Source organism: Hipposideros armiger, unplaced genomic scaffold (assembly GCF_001890085.2).
Source record: "Hipposideros armiger isolate ML-2016 unplaced genomic scaffold, ASM189008v1 scaffold_644, whole genome shotgun sequence".
NCBI classification, from domain to species: domain Eukaryota; kingdom Metazoa; phylum Chordata; class Mammalia; order Chiroptera; family Hipposideridae; genus Hipposideros; species Hipposideros armiger.
Window position 1 is genome coordinate 691,191 of NW_017731994.1, and position 25,806 is coordinate 716,996.

The window sequence follows — 25,806 nt, forward strand, 5'->3', positions numbered from 1 at the left end:
CCTCTTTCACAAAGTAGGAATTCTTAAATTGTTAGTAAATTAAAAGCTTACTATATAACGTATTTAATTTCAAACTATATGAATCCACAACTTAATTTATCTTTGAATTGCCCTTTTATTCCATAAAAATAATATTTTAAAATTTGATTAAACTTACGTTCAATGCTGTGGCAATCATTTATTTTGTTTCCTTTAATGACTTCAAGTGATCAAGTTTACATTTTTGCAATGTCTTTGTAGAGGGCCTCATGGTCTTGACTATTTCATTCCCTGGTTGCTTGATATTAATTTATTATTGTTAGCTAATACAACTTGTTTATTGCCTGTGAGTTATTAAAAAGTTCACTTCTTTGTAGCTTTCAGAGAATTTTTTTTTTATTTCTGCAATCTTAACTTAATTACCTTTCCATTCTACCTTGGAAAATGTCTGAAAAAATTATAGTAAATTTTAAGCTATTATTTTTCTTTTTTTTACTTATACCTTACATTGACTATTCCTCTAAATGTGTGAAAGTTGGCTACAAAGTTTGTATAAAAAATTATGATTGTTTTATGGGATATATTTTCCTTATAGTTTGTAATACTTAGAATAAGTTTAAAGGTCGATTGGTTAATTTGGTTTATTTGGATATAAGTTAAATTTTAGGATAGTTACATTGATGTACATGTATTTTTATAGTCTGCTCTATCTGAAAGCATGCTAGAAAGCAAATTCTTGGGAATGTCACTTAGCCTAGCCAAGCTGATACAACACAAGGCAATCAAAACATGATACCAGACTTTTTTATTCCGTAGCACTATAGTTTTTTTCTTTTGCCATTCTCATGTCTTCCCCACCCCCATCCCACAGCTATTAGAATAAGCTTGTCTCCTTGTCTTCAAAACACTCACTTTCTCCCTCGAAAATTAAGTTGAAGACACAAATGAAACACATTTTTAAAAGTCATTCATACAACAACCAAGATGTCCTTTAGTAGGTGAATGAATAAACTGTGCTATATGTAGACAATGGAATATTAGTCAGTGCTAAAAAAGAAATGAGCTATGAAGCCATGAAAAGACATGGAATAACTTTAAATATACATCACTAACTGAAAGAAACAATCGAAAAGGCCATGATCTCAATTATATATAATATTCTGGGAAACGTAAAACTGTGGAGACAATGAAACAATCGGTTGTCAAGGGCCGGAGGGCAGGTATGGATAAAAAGTCAAAGTATGAAGGATTTTTACAGCCATGAAACCACTCTGAATGGTACCAAAATGATGGATTACATGTCCTTATACATCTGTTCAAACCCATAGGATGTACACCACCAAGAGTGAACCCAAATATAAACTATGGACTTTGGGTGCTAATGATCTGTCAATGTAGGCTCATCAGTTATAACAAACGTGCGACGCTGTGGGGTATGCTGATAAAGGGGAGGCTGTATATGTGTGGGCTAGGAAGGAGGCTATATGGGAAACACCTATCGCTTCCTCTCAATTTTTCTGTAAATCTAAAATCACTCTAAAAAATAAAGTATTTGAAACCATAATGCCACCAGCAACCATGACAACCAAGCCACTTATACCGGAGGATCTCAAAGCATAGTCCCAGACCAGTAGCCGTATCACCTGGAAAGTTTTCAGACAAGCAAATTCTCAGGCACCACTCTAGCCTTACTGAATCCGAAATTTTGGGAGTGAGATGCGGTCATCGCTGTTGTAAAAGCCTTCCTAGTCACTGTAATGCACAGCTCTGAGAAGCTGGCCCACTTGCAAGTCTGATTTCCAAATAGTTTTCTCCTTCCTCTCGATATTCTATCCAGGACTTCGGCTCTCACTCTTTTAGGATAGGAAATATTACTCTGCTTTTCTTTCTTTCTTTCTTTGGTTTTATCTTATCTTTTTTTTCCTTTTTCTTTTTCTTTTTTTTTAAAGTAATAATCTTGTATATAGCCTTAGAATTGCATTTTCCCCACTTGCCCGAAAATTGAGCATTAGCTCCTGGTATCTTCTCACAGACTCATCCAAATTTTATTGTATCAGATTGATAGTTCAGACTGTATGGGATAATGAGGGCAACTTGTGTAGTTTTATGTAGATGAAGTTTTCATCTCTATTTTATTGTGATTTATATCACTTTTAATGTCTGTCAAACAATTTTGAAAATAGGTACCAACTCTCCTTCTTTTCTGGAAGTCTCTTGGTGTACTGCATATGTATTAGATACTCAACACCTAATGGAATGTAACTTCTTTGCTTTAAAATATAAACTTCCATGCAGTGTCAAGTTTTCAGGTACACCTGAGAGCTATTTCAGTGCATCATTATCTCCACTGAAATGGAAAAAGGATCTAGGGGTTATTTCTCTCTAACAGCAAAGAGGTATACCAATCATGCTGGAAAGTAAAGTAGGTTGTCCCAAGTATTGACTAAAAAGAAGCTGCTGTTTGAAAAAGGCATAGTTCCACTGCTTATTAGAAGACTCTGAACAACTCCATTTGTTTTTGCCATCTTGCTAAGAATTCAGGTAACATATTGGCTTCTCGCTGGTGATCCAAATAAGGAAAAGTGTGCTAAAGAGGAACTGGAGGAAGAATCTACTTAGGTTAGATAGAAAGAAATGCACATAAAACAACTGTCTGTAGAAAAACATGTGCTCTAGCAGAGAAAACCTAGAGAGACAGCCATCCCAAATACTGCACTTCAAAGAAAACCCAGGAGCTAAGGTCATCAGCAGCCGCTCACCTGTCTCCCTTTTCTCCCTTTGCTGTCCCCTTCTAAGGAACTGCTTTTCTCTTACTAGGTGTGGCCCTGAAGTCTCTTCCATTGTTTCTTACTCGTCTCTTTATAAAGACCTTTCACGGACTTGTCAGGAAGTCCAACTAAATTCTTTCTTTTCTCATAATGACATGTGATTATGTCACATGTCACATTGTCACATGTCACATGTGATTATGTCATTATGTCACATGTTCTCATTACGATATCAAATACAAAAATTATCTGAGCAATAATTGGTCTTTGTGAATGCACTTAGGCCATTAACTTTATAATCCAGTAGTGGCCATGAGTAATAGTTTTGGTCCTCAGCTTCAAATCTGCATATATACTAACCACTGTGTGTATCCTGTATAAAAGTTAATGAAGAGCAACCTTATTTAAAATAAAGTCAGAGGCCAGAAGGGAGAGCCCTTACAACCTATGTGTATCAGGAAGCCCCATAGAAAGAACTCTGTTTCTCAATAACTCTCAGAACCTCCTCTTCTCTATAAAAGAGTATCTTCTCATTTTTTTCCTCAGGACTTGCATGTGGTTCTCCACTAGACCACGTGCCCTGAATTGCAATTTATTTAGTTCATAAATAAATCCATTATGCTGGAGAAATATCTGGCTGGCTATTTGTTTAAGGGAAACACCTGGAAACATTGACTTTCACTTGAAAATAGGGAATGTCCATTTAGGAAATACCATGTTCCCTGTGGAGAGAATACATTTCTGAGGCAAAATTTACTTTAAAAAGTGGGAGACAGAGCAGTAGTGGGTGAGATAAAGCACCAGGATAAGAAAAGGTAGACAAGAAAATGAGTTTTATTTTAAATATGTTTGAGGAAATGGTCTTACATATTATAAATAATAATAATAATATTGAACATATTAAACTATTTTAGATATCATTTTATTATTCATGTAAACAATTAATATCACTTAAGCTAATTAATGTGTTATATTCTCTTTTGCTCCTGCCATATGTTTATATGTACAAACTACCTTTCATATTGTTGATAATTCCTTACAAATTAAAAAAAAAAGTTTTTTGATAATTCACAGCGAATGACATAATTTTGTTGTCTATCAGGGACCCAATTTTGAAAATTCAGTATTTTCAAATCATTCTATATATAATAACTTCTTAGGTAACAATTTTGAAGACAAGATATTTTGGATGCAAATTAAAACATTCTTTGTATAAATTAACACAACAATCCAACTCCTCTCTTACAGTAAACCAAATTGTTAACCAACATAATGTAAATAAGTTACATTAATAGAAGTTAATAAAATATAAAGGATAATGTAAAAAAATTAAACATGTAAACTTCAGTTTAGTATTATTTACCTCTTACAGTAAGACCTAAATTTCAAAGATGTGTTAAGAAAGTTTCATAATAAAGTAATTGTTATCAAATATATTTTATTTTGAGACCTTCTTGCATTACAATATGATATGCCATAATCCAATGTAAAATATCATCATAATTATGTAACATGATATGGTAAGATGAATATGTTCTTGTAAACCAGCAGAAAATGTCATAAAACTCAGCAGTGTATTTTAGTTATAAGACTTCATGCAATTATTTTTCTGAGCTTCGGTGTTCTCATACAGGCATTAAATTCCAAGTATACGTGTGTGTGTGTGTGTGTGTGTGTGTGTGTGTGTGTAGATTACATTTCATAACATTTTTGAAAGCACGTATATAACAGAATTTTTCAGTTGGTTACTTATCTTTGTTTATAAATTCAAAGATTAAAATAAGTCATATGAAAGTAACATTTTGTTTTCTTACCTTTTATTTACCCTTATTTTAGGTGAAATAGCATTTTTAGCTTGAATCATCCACATCAATCCTTCCACTTTCTGTTATGATTTACATATGTAAACATGGCTTATATATAAGTGCACTATGACCCTTGTTTGTCATTTTTAGATTGAAAACTAAACAGCAAATTCATGAAATAATTGGTGTCATAAATAACAGATGCACTTGCCGTACTTATTCACTTGAATTGGTACATTTATTTTTTATCTGGTGTTAGATAGTGCTCTGCTTATATGCCCATGGGAAATAACCGAGTTATCTCTGCACCTAGAGAACAACTAGACTTTGATAAAAGGGATGGGGCGAAACTCATGTACCATAGATTTAATATATCACCTTTTGTAAGACTTCTTTTTTTCTGTATATTAATGTGAGAATAACAAAAATTGTGGGGATTTATTTGTTTGTTTGCTTTTGTTTTTTAATTTTCATTACTTAATATGTTCTTAAATGGTATTAGTTACTGAGTACAAGTTTTGGAACAGGTTGAGAATATTTCAGTAGAAACATTTTTAGTTACAGCAATTTTCCCAATTAAAGTAGAGAATATTTTTATATATTACAACAATATGATGAACAAAAAGTTTTAAACTAAAAAAATAAAAATAAAAAATACTTCATAATCCATGTATTGCTATTGCAACTGTGTTTACCACAAATGAGTTACAATTGTGCACAAATGGTTTAAAACGCTGTAAAAATATACCACTCTAAGCACCTAGTTAAGCTGAACAAGATTTGAAATATTAGGCCAGTTGCTCGAACATCAAGTAACTTGTTTGTTTTTTTCCAGTATTTCGTATAACTATACCATTCTTTATGTATGTTATGACATGAAAAATTTGAGAAGCACTTTAGTGAAGGTAACCCTTTAACAATAATTAAATTGTCAGATAAAATATTTTTAAATATATCTGAAATCAATTACTTATACGGATTTTTTTTTTAATGTAAGGCATCTGTTCAGGCCAATAATAAATTAAATGTGGGATCCCTGGAGGGTAAGCAAACCCCATAGGGAATAGTCTTCCTGTGACTTTTGGCAAACTCCGTGGACATTTAGCAAAGACACCAGAACACAACTATGACATTAGAAAAAAACCCAATACATCAGTAATTGCACTAAATTAACAAACTAAACTTTAAAAGTCAAAGATCAGAAATCACAATAAATAAACTAAACCCACTAGCTAAAAAAAATTAAAAAAAAGATTTTCAAAATGTGAACAAAAACCCAGCTATGATTGTGGGGGAAAACATTCCAGAGTCAAACAATTTTAAACTAAATTTTCAAGAATAACTTCCAGACACTGGGGAACATCAGACTTCATATTCTTGACATATAAAAAATTTAGGTTTTCTTTTATAAATGAGAACAAATACTCCAAAAATTGTCCATTAGGCAACAGATGAGGAAGGATCTTGTAAAAGTTAGGCAGGAAAGGTGACAATTCAGGGAGCTCACAGCATTATTAGATATGGCCCCTATTTAAATTTAAAAATTTGATATTTGTTCATCATGGACTTTTGCACTATTTTTTACATTTAAAGATATATGGCATTAAAATATCATTTATCTAGTTAAATCATTTATCCAAATTGTTGGTATCCTTTGCCTCATACTGCTCTTGGCCCACCTTATGGATGGGGCAGGTTAATCCACTTTTTCTTCTAGGCGAATCCACAGGGTGGTGGCAACATATATGTGTCCTTCAAAGCTTCCATTTGACAGGCGGAGGAGTCAAGAACATTTTTTTTTTTTGCTTTTACTGGTGATGAATTTGTTATGGTTGTGACTAATGTTTCTCTTGAATCAAGCTTATAATGCAGGGCAGACTGAAAATAAAAGATTATTATCCAGGGTATTCCTCTGCAATATACAGCCTTGCAGGTACAAGAGAGAACTTCAAAGGACCTAGCCTGCTTGTTGGCAAGGAACTTATTTTGCTGGAATTCCTTTACATAGATTTAGGCTTCTAGCTGGAATATTTATGTTATTGTGAAGTCCATTGTTGCCTTATCGAACAGGAAATGTGTTAAAAAGATTTTGATACTTTGTGATCCCTGGAAAATAAGATATACAATTAAATTGCAAGTGGGTAGCAAGCCTCCAACTTCTGTTTTACTCCATATGTTATTTGCATATGTTTCGAGTTCTCCATATTGCACATAGCACAAGTAAGGCAACATATACCTAAAAGAACTTAAAATATTGTATAATTTCTCTATTACAATAAAATATTTAAAAGATAAACAACACCCTTACACATAAAATGTTAGAGGTATTGAAAAATACACATATGCGGTCTGATGACAATTAAGTTTATGAACTTGTTGCAACCATGTTGCTAACATTTTTTTGTCAAAGGGATTATACATTATGAATTTGTACCAACTGGACAAACAGTTAACCAAGTTTACTATTTGGAAGTGCTGCTGTGTGAAAAAGTTAGACTACATGAACTTTTGCCAACAATTCATGGCTCTTGCATCATGACAATGCACCAACTCACATGGCACTGTCTGTGAGGGAGTTTTTAGGCAGTAAATAAATAAATGTATTGGAACACCCTCCATACTCACCTGATCTGGCCCCCAATGACTTTTTTCTTTCCATGAAGATAAAGGAAATATTGAAAGGAAGACATTTTGATGACATTCAGGACACCAAGGGTAATATGACCGCTCTGATGGCCATTTCAGAAAGACTTCCAGATTGCTTTGAAGGGTGGACTAGGTAGGCACTGGCATCAGTTTATAGCCTTCCAAGGGAAGTACTTCGAAGGTGACCATAATGATATTCAGCAATGAGGTATGTAGCACTTTTTTCTAGGATGAGTTTGCAAACTTAATTGTCAGACCTCGTATATAGCTCACATGTTTTTTAACCATGCATTCATTGATGGATGTTTAGGTTGTTTCCGTATCTTGATTATTGTGAATAATACTGCAATAAACAGATGCATGTATATATCTCTTTAATATCTTAAGAAATGAAATATTTCAATATCACAGTTAATATATTTGGACATTTGCAGAACAGAAATATCCATATTTTTACCCAGCAAACATAAAACATTTACCAAGCCACATATACAAGGCCATGAAACAAATGTAAACAAAGTTCAAATAATTTTTATCATTATCTATTTACAATAAATTAGGTAAAAATTTACAAGAGTATAATTAAGTATACCAAATAAATTGAGATTTTCAAAAATGCAGTTCAATATGTTTGTGGACTACAGAAAAACTCACAATGAAAATTAGACATTACTTAGAACAAGCATTAAAAAATACATCATGTCAAAATGTGTACTTAAAAGGAAATTTTACTTAAAGAATTAATTTAGAGACTATTTACTTTCCACATATCAGTGAAGTCATATAGTTCCCGACTTTTTCTGATTTATTTTGCTTAGCATAATAATCTCAAGATTCATCCATGTTGTCACAAATGCCACTATTTCATCTTTTCTTATGACCGAATAGTATTCCACTGTGTATATATACCACATCTTCTTTATCCAAGCATCTATCGAAAAACACTTTGGCTGTTTCAACTGAAAGCAACAAAGGAACAAGACAAACGAATAAAGAAACAAAGCCTCATAGACACAGACAATAGTTTAGTGGTTACCAGAGATATTAGAAGAGGGAAAAAGGAATCAAATATATGGTGATGGAAGGAGAGCTGACTCTGGGTGGTGAACACACAATGTGATATATAAATGATGTATTACAGTATTGAATACTTGAAACCTATGTAATTTTACTAACCATTGCCACCCCAAGAAATTTTAATAAAAAAAATTTAGAGTAGAATGGAACAAAATCAATGAATTGAATAACCAACTTAAAGAGGTTAGAAAAGGATCACACACCCAAAAGAAGAAAGAAGGCAGGAAGGGAACAACATATTAATGGCCTAAAAAAGGGAGTAAATAACAAGTAGAAGAGCAGAAAAAACAAACAAACTGCACAAATTAATTAAAAGAAAATAACGTTGAGAAAAGAGTAAACCATTAATATTTGGTTATTTAAGAAGCTAGCAAAATAGACCAATCTCTGGAGAACTTATCAAATAAAACAGAAATAGTACATATGAATAATTTAATTAATGTGTGCAGCAGAGCTTTAAAATATAATGATATGATATAAAGCTTTCTACAAATACATTTGAAAACATTGATGAAATGTATGGATTGTTAGAATATTACAATTTACCAGAAACAGACTCAGTATTAAGTATATGACCTAAACATTTCTAATAATTTAAAGGTACTGAGCCTGCAGTTTCAATTATTCCATTTAAAAGAGTACACGCTCAGATGTATTTGCAATTGAGTGTTACTTAATACTCATAGAATTGAGAATATTCCTAAATTAGTGGTACTAGTCTATATAAAATTGAAAGGAAAATATGTATAGTTTCCTCAAAACACTGATTTAAAGAATAATAGTTTCTAAGCTATTTGCACTCGGCACTGGGTAATTCCACCTGCCTAGATCCTTTGATCTAGTTCTTTACCCAGGACGGCCTCTAAGGAGTCTGTTTGGGTTTGCTTTTACTGAACTTTCACCTTTGGTGATCTTTTCTTACAGCCCATGGGGAAAAAGTATAGACAATAGACTGCAGTACTAAAACTTATCCGGCCCACATTTACTCCAACAAATCTTGTATGCTATTATCAAAACATATTATTAAGAAGCTGACATGTTATCTATGCTATAGTATATGTTATACAATTTTAATATATTTTAATTTTTAAGATATGATAAACATGTTATTTTAAAATACTGTATTCAACTTACATATTTTAAATTTATCTTATTTACATGCAAAGTCACATTTACTTATTTATAGTATTTTAAGGGTCTTTGCAGAAGTAGTTTTATTTTTTCATTTCTATAGAATTGTCCCAATCTGAGCAGACCATGACACAGTAAATAATGCTGTTTTGGACTTTTTATTGATTGCATTATTTTGATACTTAGTCATTATGGTATAATTCTATTTAATTAAAATTAAAGAGATAATCTGATCATACTCTTCATATTTGCAGTTTAAGATATATATCCTTTTCTATTTTAAATAACTCAGCATTGCTACTGAGATTATGTTTATTCAGTAATTGAAAAAGTGGAGCTTATAATTATTTGGTTAGCTGACAATCAATAGATTACAAGCACTAATGTGAATTGAGAGAGAAGGTGGTGTTAAATTGCCTATTTGGTTATGGGTATTGATCAAGTTAATAACCTAACTGCAGAATTCCTACTGATATGCATTCAGTTCTGAATGTTTTCATTCATTTGCTCCTTCAAGAAATGTACAATGTTTATGATGATCATTTTTCTTTTCAAAAACGTCTGTCATTTTTACGTATCTCTATTAAGACAGACATCATAAGAGTTTATGTTGCTCTCTTCCATTGTATCCTTTCTTCATTACTTATTTATCGCTCGCTCCTTTGCTCCATTGCCCCACTTTTCAATGTACTCATTTATTCCCTATTTTTATTTCTTGTCTTGTTTATTTTGATTTTTGTCACCTTCTTTTAACCATTTTCCCACTGTACTGAGGTCTTCCTAATTTCCAACTAATGACAGGTGGATGGGGCATCATGATAAAGAAAGAAGTATGGATATTTTGGTGATGACCAAGACCTTCCATGTGCTTTGAGTGTTAGTTAAAGGCAGAGCTAGCTATTGCTTGAAAATTCAATTCTCTTCACTCTTCTCTATGTAGCATGAAAAGTCAGAACTCCCCCAACACTTGATTAAAATGGAACTTAGTAGCCTAGTAAAAACAAAACTTCTACATGACTCATGACTGAGTAGCCTACTTAATGCATGAGGTTTTTGCTATGTTCTACTCTGCCTCTGCCCCTGTGATGGCAGTTTTCAACTCTTTCTATGCCATTTGGTTGGCTTTTTGGTTTCTTCCCCTGCTCCCCCTGTTAGGGAAGGTCATCAAGAAGACATGACATCCAGTGTTACCCAAGAGCAGGACTCAGGCATTTGGAGACTCCCCATACCCTCCGTCTTTAGAATGTGTGCTCTGCCTCCCACTCCCAGAAGCGGCCCCCACAAGGATATAGCCTTGAGATGGAAATGTGGTGATGTGACTACCTGGATAGGGTATATGACTAAACCCAGTTAAGGCCTCCTGTGTGTGCCTAACTGAACTCAGTTAAGTCCTCTCTGTACACTGGTAAGATACTAGCAGGTGAGTAGGGAAAACTACTCGTCTAGTGGGTAACCCAAGACAAGACTCCTAAGTAAGTTCCCTTGCTTATTAAACCTGCCACATACCAATCTGGAGTAGGCTAACTTTTTCCCTGGTCTCTCCCAATCCTCTGAGAAAGGGGGCTGGTTTCAGATTAAACCCAGGGAAGCTCCCCAGGAAGTTCCCACAAATTACCATCCTCAGTCACCCAAGAATTGAGAAGCTGCAGATTTCTACTGCTTTCTTCAGTTTTATTAGAAGGTTGATGAATATAAGCTTGGAGAAATAAAAGTCAGTCAGCATGCTTTTGACTTTTAACATTTACATTGATCTTTCCTTTGTTTCTACCCCACTGGGTGGAATCCCTGATGTCTCATTTCCACCTACCTGAAATTAGAGCCCGTGGTGTTTTAAGAGCCTTACATTCGCTTTACAGATGTTAAGTCAAAACATAGAAAGTGAGTGCTTTCACCTGGTTTATAAGTAGGTTGCTTCTTTTAAAACAAAATTTAACATATGTATTATAATAAAAATGGCATGACAACCACAAAATTAAGCGAATGTGGTAAAAAGTAGATTTTCCCAGAATAACATCCTCAGTCACCTGCTTTAACAGTGGTATATAGATCTAGCTCTTGGGGGTAGAATGTTCTATTCAAAATGACATACTAAAATAACATTCGAGTCTTTATATTTCTTTGCTTAAGAGCTTAAAAAGATCTTTGTGCTATGATAGCAAAAGCAATATTTTAGAGCTTATCTGAACAACCCTCACAGCTTAACAAGATATATTTTCTTTGAGATGGAAAGCATTCGGTATGCAAAACTGGATATTCTTGAGTTCATTTTTTTCTCTTTATATCTTGAAGATATTATCTTTCTTGTGGGTTCTATTATAATTCATACATAAACACATAAATTTTCCTAAATCCTTATCCATAGCTCTGTTATGTGCAACACAGGTCCTCACTGCATAAAAACCAGCATTTTTTTAATTATCTCTTTGTCTACTTAAAACATTAATCATAGTAACCTATTAACACTTCAGCTAAAGTTGGTTTTCCCAATGCCATCTATCCATAAAATGAATGATTTTGTCACCTGTTTCCCAAATTTGCAATCTCCGGTGACCAATGCTATTACTACACCCCTTCAATGGAATCCACTGACAATTGCTATGACTTCTTTCTATACCCTTATGGAAACTTTACATTACTATTAGATAATGCACAGATTTGAAATCAAACAACTATGAGTTAAAACCCCAGTTCATACACTTCTTAATTATGGGAGCATGAGAAGTTTACATTTTCCCTGACTTCTCTCAGTTTTACAAGCTTGAGTATTCTGCAGGAAAAGAAGAGATCAATATGATAAAAATGATTGTGGCATCCTAAATTTATTCTCCCATTTCTGCAAAGGTGTTACTCATGGCCCAAGACTTGCCAATCTAAAATATATAGTAGTCTTGTCATAGAGAACATATTCTATATATAACAAATGAGACCCTAGTGATCTCACATTTGGATTTCATATTCTTCATAGAAATTTTGGGACAGATGTCATATACCACTATGAGTTCCTATTCTTTGACATAAGTACATTTTTACTGTGTTGCTAAATCTGTCCCGGGATGCCTTTGTTGATTAAGAAGATAACTTTATAAACAATAACAACTACTACAATGTACAATGCTTTACTGGAAAAACTGCCATTCAGCAAATAAAATCTGACTTTTTGAAACTGTGTGACATTAGGCAAGTTATTTTTTCTCTTTAAGCCTCAGATGATGCCTACATGAAATAGAGGTAAAAATACTAACTATTGCACTAAGATCTCGTGAGTTTTGCATGTGATAACACACAAAAAGGACTTAGCCAGTGGCTAGCAAAAGTAAGGGTTTAAGAAAGGTTAGCTATTATTATGTGAGCTCTGTTTTTGTTTATTAATTTTTATTAAATTTATTGGAGTGACACTGGTTAGTAAAATTAAACAGGTGTAAAGTGTACATTTCTATAATATACTATCCATATATTTTTATTATTAAAAAAAGACATGGAATGGTTAAATTCACACAACCCAATGTTCTTCCTCTTGAAGAGCTTTTGCTTGACTGTCGTAATTTAAAATCCTACACTAGAACAACAACAACAAAATGCTTCTTCCTAAAGTACTCCATGGGATAGCCAGCATCTTGGCTGAGCGATAATTTGCTTCTAAGACATCTTTGGTCTTATCTGGGTTTATTCATTAATGTGCAGTTTAGATCATCTTAACATGAATATTATTTAGATCACTTATTATCTCTGATTCGTCATTTCACTGCCACACATTAAATGCCTTGGGGAATGAGAAATAAACAAATCTCCAAAAAATATAAATCTCTTCCCACCTAATATTAATATATACATCCTTCGGGCAAGTTGATTTTCAGCTGACTGCTTGCAAAGAAATTTGCATTGCACATTCTGTTAGCAAAAGAAACTGAGTCGTCCTTCCGAACCTCCCACTGAAACATGGGAGAATGAGTCAGGGTCCCTGTTTCCAAACCATTAGTGTTGGCAGCATCAGCAGCCTAATCACCCTCCACATGGGAAAGTCAGCACTTGGGAAGTTAGCAATGTTTTAGAAATGTGAAAAGTAAAATTATGCTCAACATTTTTAAAAAAAACATCGGTTGGACACTTTTTTCAGAGAGAACATATAGCTTTGCACTTTGCATTGCTTTGTTTACATTGTGTTGTAATCATTTTACTTGTTATAGTAGACTTTTAAATGCTGAAAAACATTCTATTAATTTCTGACTATTCACTTAACTAAAGCTATTATTCCTAATATTTCACTATTTTTGATACTATAGTAATTAGCATCTTTGAGTTTGTAATTTTTACTTTCTTAAAATTTCCTTAGGATAAAATCTCAGGACTATAATTATAGATAGTATTATTTTTACTACTGTTATTAAAAATATTTTCCAAAGTTAATGGAACTTTACGTCACATATTTTATTGTTTGACAGCTTAGTTTTTATTGAATTTATTCATGTGACATTAATTAGTAAAATTATATAGGTTTCAAGTGTACAATTCTGTAATACATCATCTATATATCACATTGTGTGTTTACCACCCAGAGTCAGTTCTCCTTCTAGCACCATATATTTGAATTATTTTACCCTTTTCTACAAACTACCCTCCTTCCTTACCATCTGGTAACCACTAAACTGTTGTCTGTGTCTATGACTTTTTGTTTATTTGTTTGTCTTATTGATTTGTTGCTTTCAGTTTTATATCCCACATACGAGTGAAGTCATATGGTTCTCAGCTTTTTCTGCCTGACTTATTTCGCTTAGCGTAATAATCTCAAGATCCATCCATGTTGTCACAAATGGCACTATTTCATCTTTTCTTATGGCCAAGTAATATTCCATTGTATATATGTACCACATCCTCTTTATCCAATCATCTATAGCAGGACACTTAGATTGTTTCCAGGTCTTGGCCATAGTTAATAATGCTGCAATGAACATTGGGTTACATATATCTTATTCTTTAAATGTTGCCTGCCCTGAAATAAACATGCCTTCTAGCATTTTTTGACCCCAAAAAGATAATTATACTATTCAATGGTAGTTTAAATTATTATGTTTAACATATAGAATGTAGTTGTGACAACAAATATTTAGGAGCATCACAGGTGAGCTAGAAGAAAGATTTCATATCTAAGAAACAGGATAATAAGTTTAATTTAATTTCTATTTTATAACAAGTACTGTGCTAAGACTAAAGTAATGTTTTTAACACTTAATCCATTGTGACTCAAGAAGACCCTCAACTTAGTTTAATTTAAATATTGTGTCAAATAATCAATTTGATTTATAAGGGCTTATCCACCAGGGTGCTGCATGTACATTATTCCCTCTGTACAATATTGGCTGATGGTAGAAGACCAGGAGAGGGGAAGCTTTAGTTGTCTTGCAGCTTATAATCTAGCTCTAAAATACATGTTTATAGTGTAAGTAGTAATTTATTTAGCCAATCCATATTTATTCAGTACCTATTATGTGCCCAACAATTATCCATACACTAGATTTATTATAAAAATGAAAATAAAAACGTGATGGTACTGTTAAGTACTAATTTACAGTACCTTGGATATTATATTGGGAGCAATTTTATATTTAAGTGGATTTGACTAAAGAATAACTTTGATCTAAATTTTAAGCATGCCATGCTATAAGTTTGAGGGTTTTAAAAAGGGAAAAAGGATAGAAGTGACAGCAAGAATAAAACCTCAGAAGTTGGGTTGGAAAGGCTTATGTGTGGACAGTTCAACATTGGTTTAGAAATGAGCATGCTTGGGATTAGTTAAATTTTCATACACCCAGGTATAGATAGACATAAAATGGTATGTATTAAGTGCATATTCTGCAACAAGTGTGACCCCAAATATTTTACAGGAATTATCTTATTTGTTCCCACAGCAACCCTATGAGTGTGACATTTTCAACCCTTTTACAAATGAGGAAACTGAAGTTCAGCTAGATGAATGAATTGTGCCTAAGATTATATTGTTGGCAAGTAGCAGGGCTGTGTTTGAACACACTCTTAAACTACAGCAGGCGGTCTTAGGGCTACGACCTGGAACTGACCAGTCTCCTCAGACACACAGGTGCTGGCAAGATTGACTTTCTGTGAATTTTAGAAGGAAGTGAATTCTGCTGTAGAGAAGAAACACACAAAAGATTAAGAAAATGGAGCCTTCCTTTATACCTTGGATGAATTTTTATGAAAATGTGTTAGTAGTACGATTGAATTTATCATCTCTTTAAATATCGGCCCATCTTTCTAAATTGCGAAATTGCTAATTTCTACAAAGTAATGTACATTTTGTGTTCTGTTGATGATTTGGAATCATCTTTGCATTTGTTAATTTGCCATAATCTTGTGCAAGTTATTCTTAAATAAAAATATATATGTAAATGAGCCCTGATAGTCTATGCATGACCAAATTACAATTAAAAACATTTATTCTGTTTTATGTTTTCCCTGAGGAGATAAGTCCTTTAGGGATATTACCTAATTGTTTAGGTTATAACTTTCTCTTTCTATTTACTTTCTATTAATTTCTATAGAAAATTAAGCCAATGCCAAGTGCAATGGCAGGACTATTACTCTCAGAAAAATTAAAGTTTTGCAAAAACAACAGCAACAAACAAACAAACAAACATTAACCCTCTGTTATTGCTAAAATGATACATAGAATCCTGTTGTTTAATTCTCTGCCTAGGTTACTGTAGGAGTCACAGAAAGCTTCTGCTGTCTTCAACTAGGAAGGTCTTTGTGGGTTAAATAAGTCACAGAAATTGATAGGCACACTTGAACTTGTTTGGGAATGGACTAACTAGCACTTTCTGCTTTGGTTTTCAAAATTAATATTTGAAAAGCTGTCTTAGGTTTCAATATGTGAAGTATTTTATTATTTAGCAAATGCTGTGTATTTAGTTTTGTGAAATATAATTTTTGAATGTTTTCCTTAAATATACAATTGGAGTATAAGGTAATAAATTCCCTTAGTAAGAAACTCATGATTACCCTCACACCACAGATAAAAAAATTTTCACAGATCTGATCTCCTTAGTTGCAAGGCTAAGAGACAGACCTAACCTTAAGTTTGGGAATTGTGGTTTGGAATTGATGCAGTACATTGCATCTATAATAGCCTATTAAAAAGCCTAGTTATTTCATCAAGTGTATACGCTATTGAGATTTAAAATTTTATATTAAAAAAAATCAGTAACTCAGAGAGAGTTTTACTCAGTGAGGTTATAAAAACCTAAAAGTGTGGAAGATTATATACCATGGGGAAAACTAGAGTGCTCCATATTATATAAAGCTGCATAAAAGATTTTAGTAGAGTAATAAAGCTATAGTTTTACAAACCAACACTAATGGTTGTGGTAAAAGGGATGTCTATATGACTCAGAAATACTGTAACTTTTAGTTTATATTAAGTTAATGAATATCAAAGAGGAAATGTAACCTCTTTTCCTTACTAAAATATATTTATAATAATTTGAATTAATTAGTACATTTATATTTTATTTGCGTTAAACAAGATGGTTAGCAAAAAAAAAGGGAAAATTGAAGAAAAAAATGTGAATGTCATACCACCAGTAGTTTTGCACTATATATTTCTGGTTTACAAGATATTAGAAGAACTAAACACATTGCTTAATTCTGTACTTTCACAGCCATCTACATTTAATGATTTTGATATGTTCCTTCTGAGAGTAGGAATATAAAGGGTACAGTTTTACAATAGCCATTTTTAAAACTGTTTAGAAAATGGACAACTACTTCATAACCTAGTGCTCATGATTTTTCACTCCATTTTCTTCAGCTTCTATTTCTATTAATTGAAAAAAATGGATTCTAAATAAATGAATAAAAATAATGAATTAAATTATTTATTTAAACTAGCAACCAACAAGTTTGTTTGAGGTTGGTATGCAATTAACTCCACTCATTTTTTACATGCATTAGAAAACTCCTTTCTTTCCCTTGAGAAAATAATTTATTTTTTGAGTTTATTCATTGTTTTGTTGCTTGTTTATTTGTTTTTCGTTTGATGAGGGGCAACCCTGTATAGAAGAAAATGCATGGGTCTTGGGGGAGAAAGCTTGAAGTAATAGTTAATTAAGCTGAAGGGTTATCACTAACTAACTGTGTAACTTTATACAAATCTTATATACAAAACACAAAAACTCAGGATCTTTGTGAATATCAAATAAGGAGACATAGATGAATATAGTTTATAAAATTCAAAAGCACTACAAAACTATTGGTGATATTCAGAAATATATATGATTTCTTTTTGTAAGGTTATGAAAATATGCTAATTGAAATAATTTAATATTAACATTAATTTAAATTCCCAGTAAATCTACTCCACTGGATTTCAGAGTACTTGGTCTTAATTAACTCTATCAGTGCTTAGATGTAGTAGCCAATGAGACTTGCATCTTTTAGCACTTCTCAACTTAGAATTCCACCATGTTTATGTAGTGAATTTGGAGCATACTTCTTATATTTATGAAGTTATTGCAAACCAGTGTCAGGGATGAGGCCAATAGGCAAAATCTCTGTAATAATTTGTAATTTAGTGCAGGGGTTGGCAAAGTCTATGTAAAGAGCAAGATAGTAAATATCTTAGGCTGCAAAGAATGCACCTAATATATGCAAGGATAGTAAATATGTTCGCTAACATTTAGCCTCTGATTCATAGTCTTCTGCTTAATGTCTATGTGTTTGTTGTTTATTTGTATTTTAACAACCCTTTAAAATGCAGCCAAAAAAAAAAAAAAAGAAGAAAAGAAACAGCTTTAACATGAGGGCAGTAGAAAATCATGTTGTGAACTAGATTTGGCCCAGGGGTCATAGTTTGTCAATTCCTGGTCTAGTAGAGCTGATGCCATCTGGAGCTGCAATACCTTAAATTCAAAGGTGAGAAATGATATTATAAGTGAGGATGGCTGATCTGCTTACCCAAGGGCAAAATTTCATTTAAAAGAGCAGATCTAATCTACTTGTCTGGCTTACGCTATTTTGGAAAATTTTTTCTTACTTTATTTTTAAATTTAAAAATTATACATGATATAATAAATTTCAGGAGCCAGTGAAGATGAAATCAAATTAATGTTAATTGTTGAAAGCATGTAACTTAATAGACTTTATGAGAAAATAATGTAGGATTTGTATAACAATCACTTACCCCCTTATGGAGATATACATACACATTTTTCTCATTTGAACTTCAAATACTTTTAACATCATCCTGACGGAAGGAAAGTATTTTATTTCTGCATGCACATGAGAAAATAAAGAACTAAAATGATTGCATACAGTGTCATTAAAGAGAAAAATAGCAAAAGTTGAAGTAGAACACACTGTGACATTCAGATTATATTTGGATTTAACTGCCCTTAGATGCCAATTTCCAACTATATCCCAGATGGTAGTTAAATTAATAAAATCTTTCATGTGTACTTTAGAACATCACAGAAGCCATCTGGCTATTGACAGTCACCTTACTTTTTAGTGTCTTTATTGTGAATTTTATAGTTTAGTGTACCACTTTAATGCTAAGGAATGTTTTATCATCCATATTTAATTATTAATTGCCTAAATGCACTGACATTTTGAAACGAGATATGATAATACTGATTAAGATTACATCAATACATGCCAGATAGTGTCTTAGAAAATTCTTTGCAATTCAAACCAAAGACTATTGAGCTGAGACAGGCAGTTAGTTGTCTTAGGTGAGTGTATGTATTATGTAATTTGCATTATACCTGTGAGTGTGACAATTCCCCAATTCACTGTCTGCATAGACTCAGTTATAATATATCCTTAAGTTATTTTCATAAAAATTCATGAGCAGTGATTGTTGTGTGGAAAGTATAACAGATATACTCAGGACTGAGAACTGAGAAAATTTCCTGACTTGAATACAAGTTTGTTATTTGAGGGTATATCATAGATACTGAATAAATTATCTCATGTTATTAGTATGCTCAAAAAATTAAGGATGCTACATGCTTTGGGTGTTAATTAAAATGTAAAGTCTGTTCTTCATTGTATTTTATGATTTCTGTTTTTATTCTAGAACTGAGGAAAATATTTGGAAAGATCATCTTCTGTCAACACACACACATACACAAGGTAAGAAGTATAATTCTTTAATCAACGTCTAGAAAGGGATTTAGCAGTTTGGAATTTTATGGTCCCATTTTGAATTTCTGTTTTGTTTACATAAAAATATAAGTCTTCTCATAGACTTCAGCGTTTTCAAAGAACCATATGAATTTATGAATTTATTGCATGAAGGAAACTGGTCAGAAGATACATCTTTAAAGGGGACAGTTCGAGAATGTGGTGTAGGAAGAGCCGGAACTCAACCCCTCCCATGGACACACCACATCTACAGCTACATATAGAAAAATCCCTCTGAAAAAGAACTAAAAACTAGCTGAACAGCTCCTCTGCAACAAAGAATAAAAGGGCCACATCAACATGAGTCTCACTAAAAACCCACCCTCCATGTGGTGACTCTCAGTCAGGAGAGATTTCACAAATATGGAGTTCCTTCTTGAGGAGTGGGGGGTCCATACCAGCATCAGAACCCCCAACCCTTGGGACCTCCATTAGAAAAATGAACCCCTAAAATGCCTAAATTTGAAAACCAATGGGCTTAGGGCCAGGAGACCCAAAGGACTGTAGAAAATTAAGATTTCATCTGTGAAGGGCTTCTGTACAGACTCACTTGCCCAAGGACCCAGCACAAAAGCAGCAGTTTGAACAGAACCTAGGCCTTATGTGAAGGAAATTTATTTGTTAATCTTCAGTGTCTGTCAGAGGGCAGGGGCCTGTGGGGAGTCTCTCCCAGGATGACGGCACCATTTTTGCACTCTTCCTCTATCTTACTATTGCCAGCAGGGCACAAAGTTACAGCACTTGCCTGCTATCTTGCTAAAGGGCGCAGGTGCCCTCCAGCCCTGCACCTTCCTACTGCCTGCAGAATGGCAGTGGGTACGGGCAGTCTACACAGGAAGCACCTCATGAGCACCTGGTTCTTGTGGCCAAAGGGCTCAAATTTCTGGGCCCCATGGGATTGAAAGCATCAGAGAGATAATCTTGGCAGGCCCCCTGGGCACTACACAAAGAGACGACTTTAAATACGTCCCCAGTCTCCTTGTGAATAAGGTCTGTTTATTTTTCCTGTAACTTCAGCCTGAGGGGCAGGTTTTGCACACATCTAGAGGCTATGGAGGCGCACATCAGGGGAGGCAGGCCAAGGGAAGCCACCTTTGCTCTCTCCCTTGGCCTGGCTACAGCTCACCAGTGCCTTCTAGAAAGGAGCTTATACACTCACCTGAAGCCCCGATTTTTGCAACTATCACCACAGGAACAGCTCCAGATCACCTGATCTGGAGGCCAGCAGGGTGTATGAGTGTAGTCCCACAGGACTATACATATTTACATACTTTATAAGCTGCTCCCTGAGGGTATGTCGTCCAGTCAGCCTGAAACTAAGTGCTGACTGAGATTTCTCCCTTTGTAACACTGACAGTCTTGGCACCCCTGTGCACCACTATGTTCATTGTAGCATTGTTTACAGTAGCCATGATATACAACCTAAGCGTCTATTGGTGAATAAATAAAGAAGATGTGATACACACACACACACACACACACACACACACACACACACACACACACACACGCATAAAATGGACTACCACTCAGCCATAAAATGTGTGAAATCTTGCTCTGTGTGACAACTTGGATGGACCTTGAGGGTACTACGGTATGCTAAGCAAATAAACCAGACAACAAAAGTGAAATATATGATTCACTTATATGTGGAATCTAATAAGCAAAACGAATGAGTAAACAAAACTCATACAGAGAACAGGTTGGTGGTTGCCAGAGGGGAGGAGGTTAGGTGGTGGGCAAAATGGGTGAAGGGGACATGAGGTACAAACTTCCAGCCATAAAATAAGGAAGTCATGGGGTTGTAATGTACAGCATGGTGACTATTGTCAATGATATTGTATTGCATATTTGAACGTTGCTGAGACTAAATAAATCTTAAAGCTTTCATTATAAGGAAAATGAAAATTAGCTTTCTATGATGATGAATGGTAATGAGGCTATTGTGATCATTTTGTAGTGTACACAAATATCGAATCATTATGTTGCACTCCTCAAACTAATTATTACCGTTTAACGTTATATGTCAATTATGTTTCAATTTTTTTTAAAAAGATACATGTTTAAAGTAATATATACAAAAAAGTAAAGTTTATTTTATCATTCAGAGCTTCATAACTCTACTTTTTGACAGAGGAAAACACGCTGTCGTACTGTGTAAGATTTCCAAGTGGGGGAAGCAGTATGAGGCACTGATGATCTGTTGGACAGACAAAGGCCGGGACCTATTTTTGCTAATGTATGAAAACTGTTGTCTGGATTGTCCACGTGACTTCCTGCAGATTGCATCACCGTACAGGTGAGTATTGGAGTTGGCTGGAGTAGAAATAATAGTGAAACTATCAGTACCATTAAGCAGCATAAATTTACATGAATTTGCAATTTCCATTCTTCCTCCTAAGGGAATTAATAGTTTCTCAAAGGCTAGGATGTTGTCTTATTTGTCCCTGTTTCCCCTACATTTAGCACAATGCTGGGCCTCTCTTCTCAATGCCTAACAGTATTTGTTAAACTTAAGTGACCTAAGATGCTATAATCACATCTGGCGTAGTTCACCATCAGGAGTTGGGTACTACCAGAGAATTGAGGACTTAACAAGAGAAAACAGATAATGCAGAAGAAATAATCAGACGAGAGCTCCACCACAATTAACGGTAGAATAAGGGGATCAGGACTCATCAAGGTGGTGCTGGATTTGAGGGCAGCAGCACAATTGTTGACCTTAGCGACCCTGAGGCGTGGGAGCAGTAGAGTGTGTGGAACCAGTATAAGATCCAGTGGAACTCGGGGCATTAGCAGTAGCCCCAGTGAAAAGGAAGAAAAAGTTCTCCCTGACTTCCAACAATGACCTTACAACCAGTGGAGAATTAGACTGGAGTAGATTATAGAGGGAGGGACCCTAGGAGTCCATTAATCAAGATTAGGTTAAGCGTCCCTAGAAGCTATAAATAAAAGAAAGTAGAGCAGAATTGGGACAAAACTGTATCAGGACATAAACTGGTTAGGACAGTGTATGAAGACCCAAGATTACCTCACTTTCACCCAATTAAATCAGTATCCAAAGCAAAAAATGAATAAATAAATAAAAATCACAGAACATTTGCCCTCCCAAGAGAAGGATGAAAAATAATATGATTTATTCATTATCCAGGACAAGAACAAAAAAGAATTTCTGACTCAAATCCATGTTTATTATTTTGAGGCTGAAATATAAACACCAACATAAGACCTAGAAATCCTGAAATATAGTCAGAGATTAAATTAGAATATGTACCATTATTTTCTAGAAATATATTTGTCCCCAGAATATAAGAACAAATGGAGAATTGCTCCATTTCTTTCTACATATTGGAAATCTTCAGCTTTTTCAGCTATGTGATGATAATTAGTCTCCCATTATAAAAAAGGAGGTAAAACTTCTGAAAGGATATTGATGAAATAGCTGTGATTTATTGAGAAGTGATGGAAAGTATTCTGAGTCTGTTTCTCTTTATTTATGAGTTTGTCCACATTATTTTTAGCCCTTTAAAATTTTTAGGGAGTAAAACTTATGTAACAATAATGTCAAAGCCAATATCTGCTTCAAGTTCTACTTAGGAAGCCTTAGTCTGTGTGTTGTGTATTTGTGCGTCTGTACACTATCTGTAAATCTAGCTATAAAAGAGCATAATGCAAGTGATGAGGAAGCAATGTCATGAGGGAGTCATGTCTATCACTTAATAATAGTGATTTAGCATACATAATTTAGCATACATACAACCGGGTTTCCCTATTTTATTTTTATTTTTATTTATTTTTTATTAAAGAAGGCAACTATTGGCTACATCATTGGGATCCTGTTCCCCTCCTCCAACTGCAATTACTGATACAACAATTGCATCCCATTTATTTCAGTCGCACCAAATGTTCTTATTGATCTTACTATGATTCTTTGCCACCATATTATCAAGCAAATTCAATACATCAGAGGATGTTTGCTAAAAGCAGTTTAAGGTTTTCTGACCTAATCTGCTGTTATAACCACTGGATCACCTCACTACAACCTTTTTGATGGGGTAGAGGCCTCTTAAAGATGTTTGTCCACAAATACACAACTTACAAATATTATGAAAGCTGAAAGTCACATTTGCGTATTGTGGCGGTGGCTGCAACATCCCAGAAGGAAGCATTTAACGATGTGACTGAGTAGACCACTGGTGGACCATTACGCTTTCTGAAGAGGTTAATTATATAACATGGAGCTTCACGGAGAAGATACAAATATTTATTTATAATGATATATTCATTGTGAATTGACTGTAAAGTATGGGAAATAACTGGTAGATATGAATAAAGAGATCAACTATTTCCATAGGTCAAGGTTAATTTTTCCAGTGCCTTCTCAGTTTGAGAACATCTAAAGTCCCAGGAATATAGTTTTTCTTCTGTTTAGAGAATGCTGTTGTCTATTTATAGAATAGAACTATCACTTAGGGTATATAACACAATGAATTATTAAAGTCTATCCTTTTTACAACTGCTTCTTATATTCTACTTACCTGAAACAATATTCTGTGTGGAAGGCTTAATCTGTTTGTTGGATGTTTTCTTTCTTCTTCAGTGTAGCTATACCTTAACATCTGTGACATATTAAGATAGTTTGCTTAGATCACTAGCTGAACAAGTAGGAGATACGTTATGACACTAATGTGGTCTGATAAATGTAAGAAAGAAGGTGGTAGAAATGTGATCTTTGAGGTGAATATGGGTCAGTTTTCATCATGGAGAAAAAAATTGGCTGAGAGGACAAAACTGTAATGAATTGTTGGCCCCATTCAGAGTTTCCTTCAATATAATGGTAATGTCTAGATAATCTATACTTGTTCCATTTACTAATTTTTTGTAGATTACAATTAAGAGATCATATTGAGAATGTTATGTACAAAATTCTCTAAAATCATAAATGTTTTGAAAAGGTAAAACCCATGAAATATTGAGTGAGGAATCAAAAGTCCTAAATACATGCCTTCAGTTCATATAATCCATACAAGAGTTTATTAAATTAACTTTCTGAATCTCTCTCTCTCTCTCTCTCTCTCTCTCTCTCTCTCTCTCTCTCTTTCTCTTTCTTCTTTCCTCCCTCCCTCCTTCCCTCCCTCCCTCCTCCCTCAGTCTCCCCACACATACACATCATATTTATTTTTATTTCTATATACCCTTGTTAAACCTTGAACAGTCACATTTTTTTTTCTGAAGAGAGGAAAGATCTATTAAGTAGAGTAGTAGAATAATTGCAATAGGAACATGATGAGAGAAAGATAGAATTGAAACTCTTCATTTTTACTATAGTATTAATCTGGAGAAGTAGAAAGTGCTCAGTCTTAAATGCCCCCTTACTAGTATTGTATGTGACCCCTTCCTCCTCATAATCATCCCCTCTTTTCCCAAGCCACTCTTCCAGTAATATCACACTGTCATGTGTACAACAGGTCAGTAATTTCTATATATGCATCTCTTTCTAGACCATTCATCTGATCCCTGCTATCCATATCCAAAGTCATATGTCAAGGTATTTTTCTAACAAGGGAAATAATCTTTAGTACCAGCAGATACAATAACTGTATCTGTGCCCAGCTATATAAGCATAAACTGGTTAATGATTGTGAACCCTTAACAAACATTTGGAGTTTCCTTTGTTAAGCAAATGTGTCAAAAGTTCCCATGCTCATCAAACACAATGTGCTGGGTTCAGTGGTGTGCTAAGAGAATAGCTGTCTGCAAACAAACAAACAAATAAAACCAAGGGGTCCCAATGGTAGCTTTTGCAAATTTCCATCATGTCAGTACTCCCACCATGGCCAATTTAAGTTATCAATGGACATCAAAGGGTTTGTGAAATTCTTTAGTATTAAACAATTAGCTCTGGTAATCCAGTACAAATTAGGGCCAGCACACTCCTGGCTGGGTTAAATTCAGGGGATATTGGGTGTCTACTTATGGGGCAACTAGTTACAGGAAGAAAACCAAATAAATCCCAATATATTTTTGTCAAAGAATTTGCAGATGATCTGTATTTCTGCATTTCTATATTTCTGAATTATTACTAACTAGTCCACATCTTTGATGGAAAAATGTTAAGCACTCAGACGATAAATTATGGCAAAAAGCCAAATATTGAGATTATAAACTTCTTTTGCCATGCCATGAAGGTTGGGCAGCAGGGA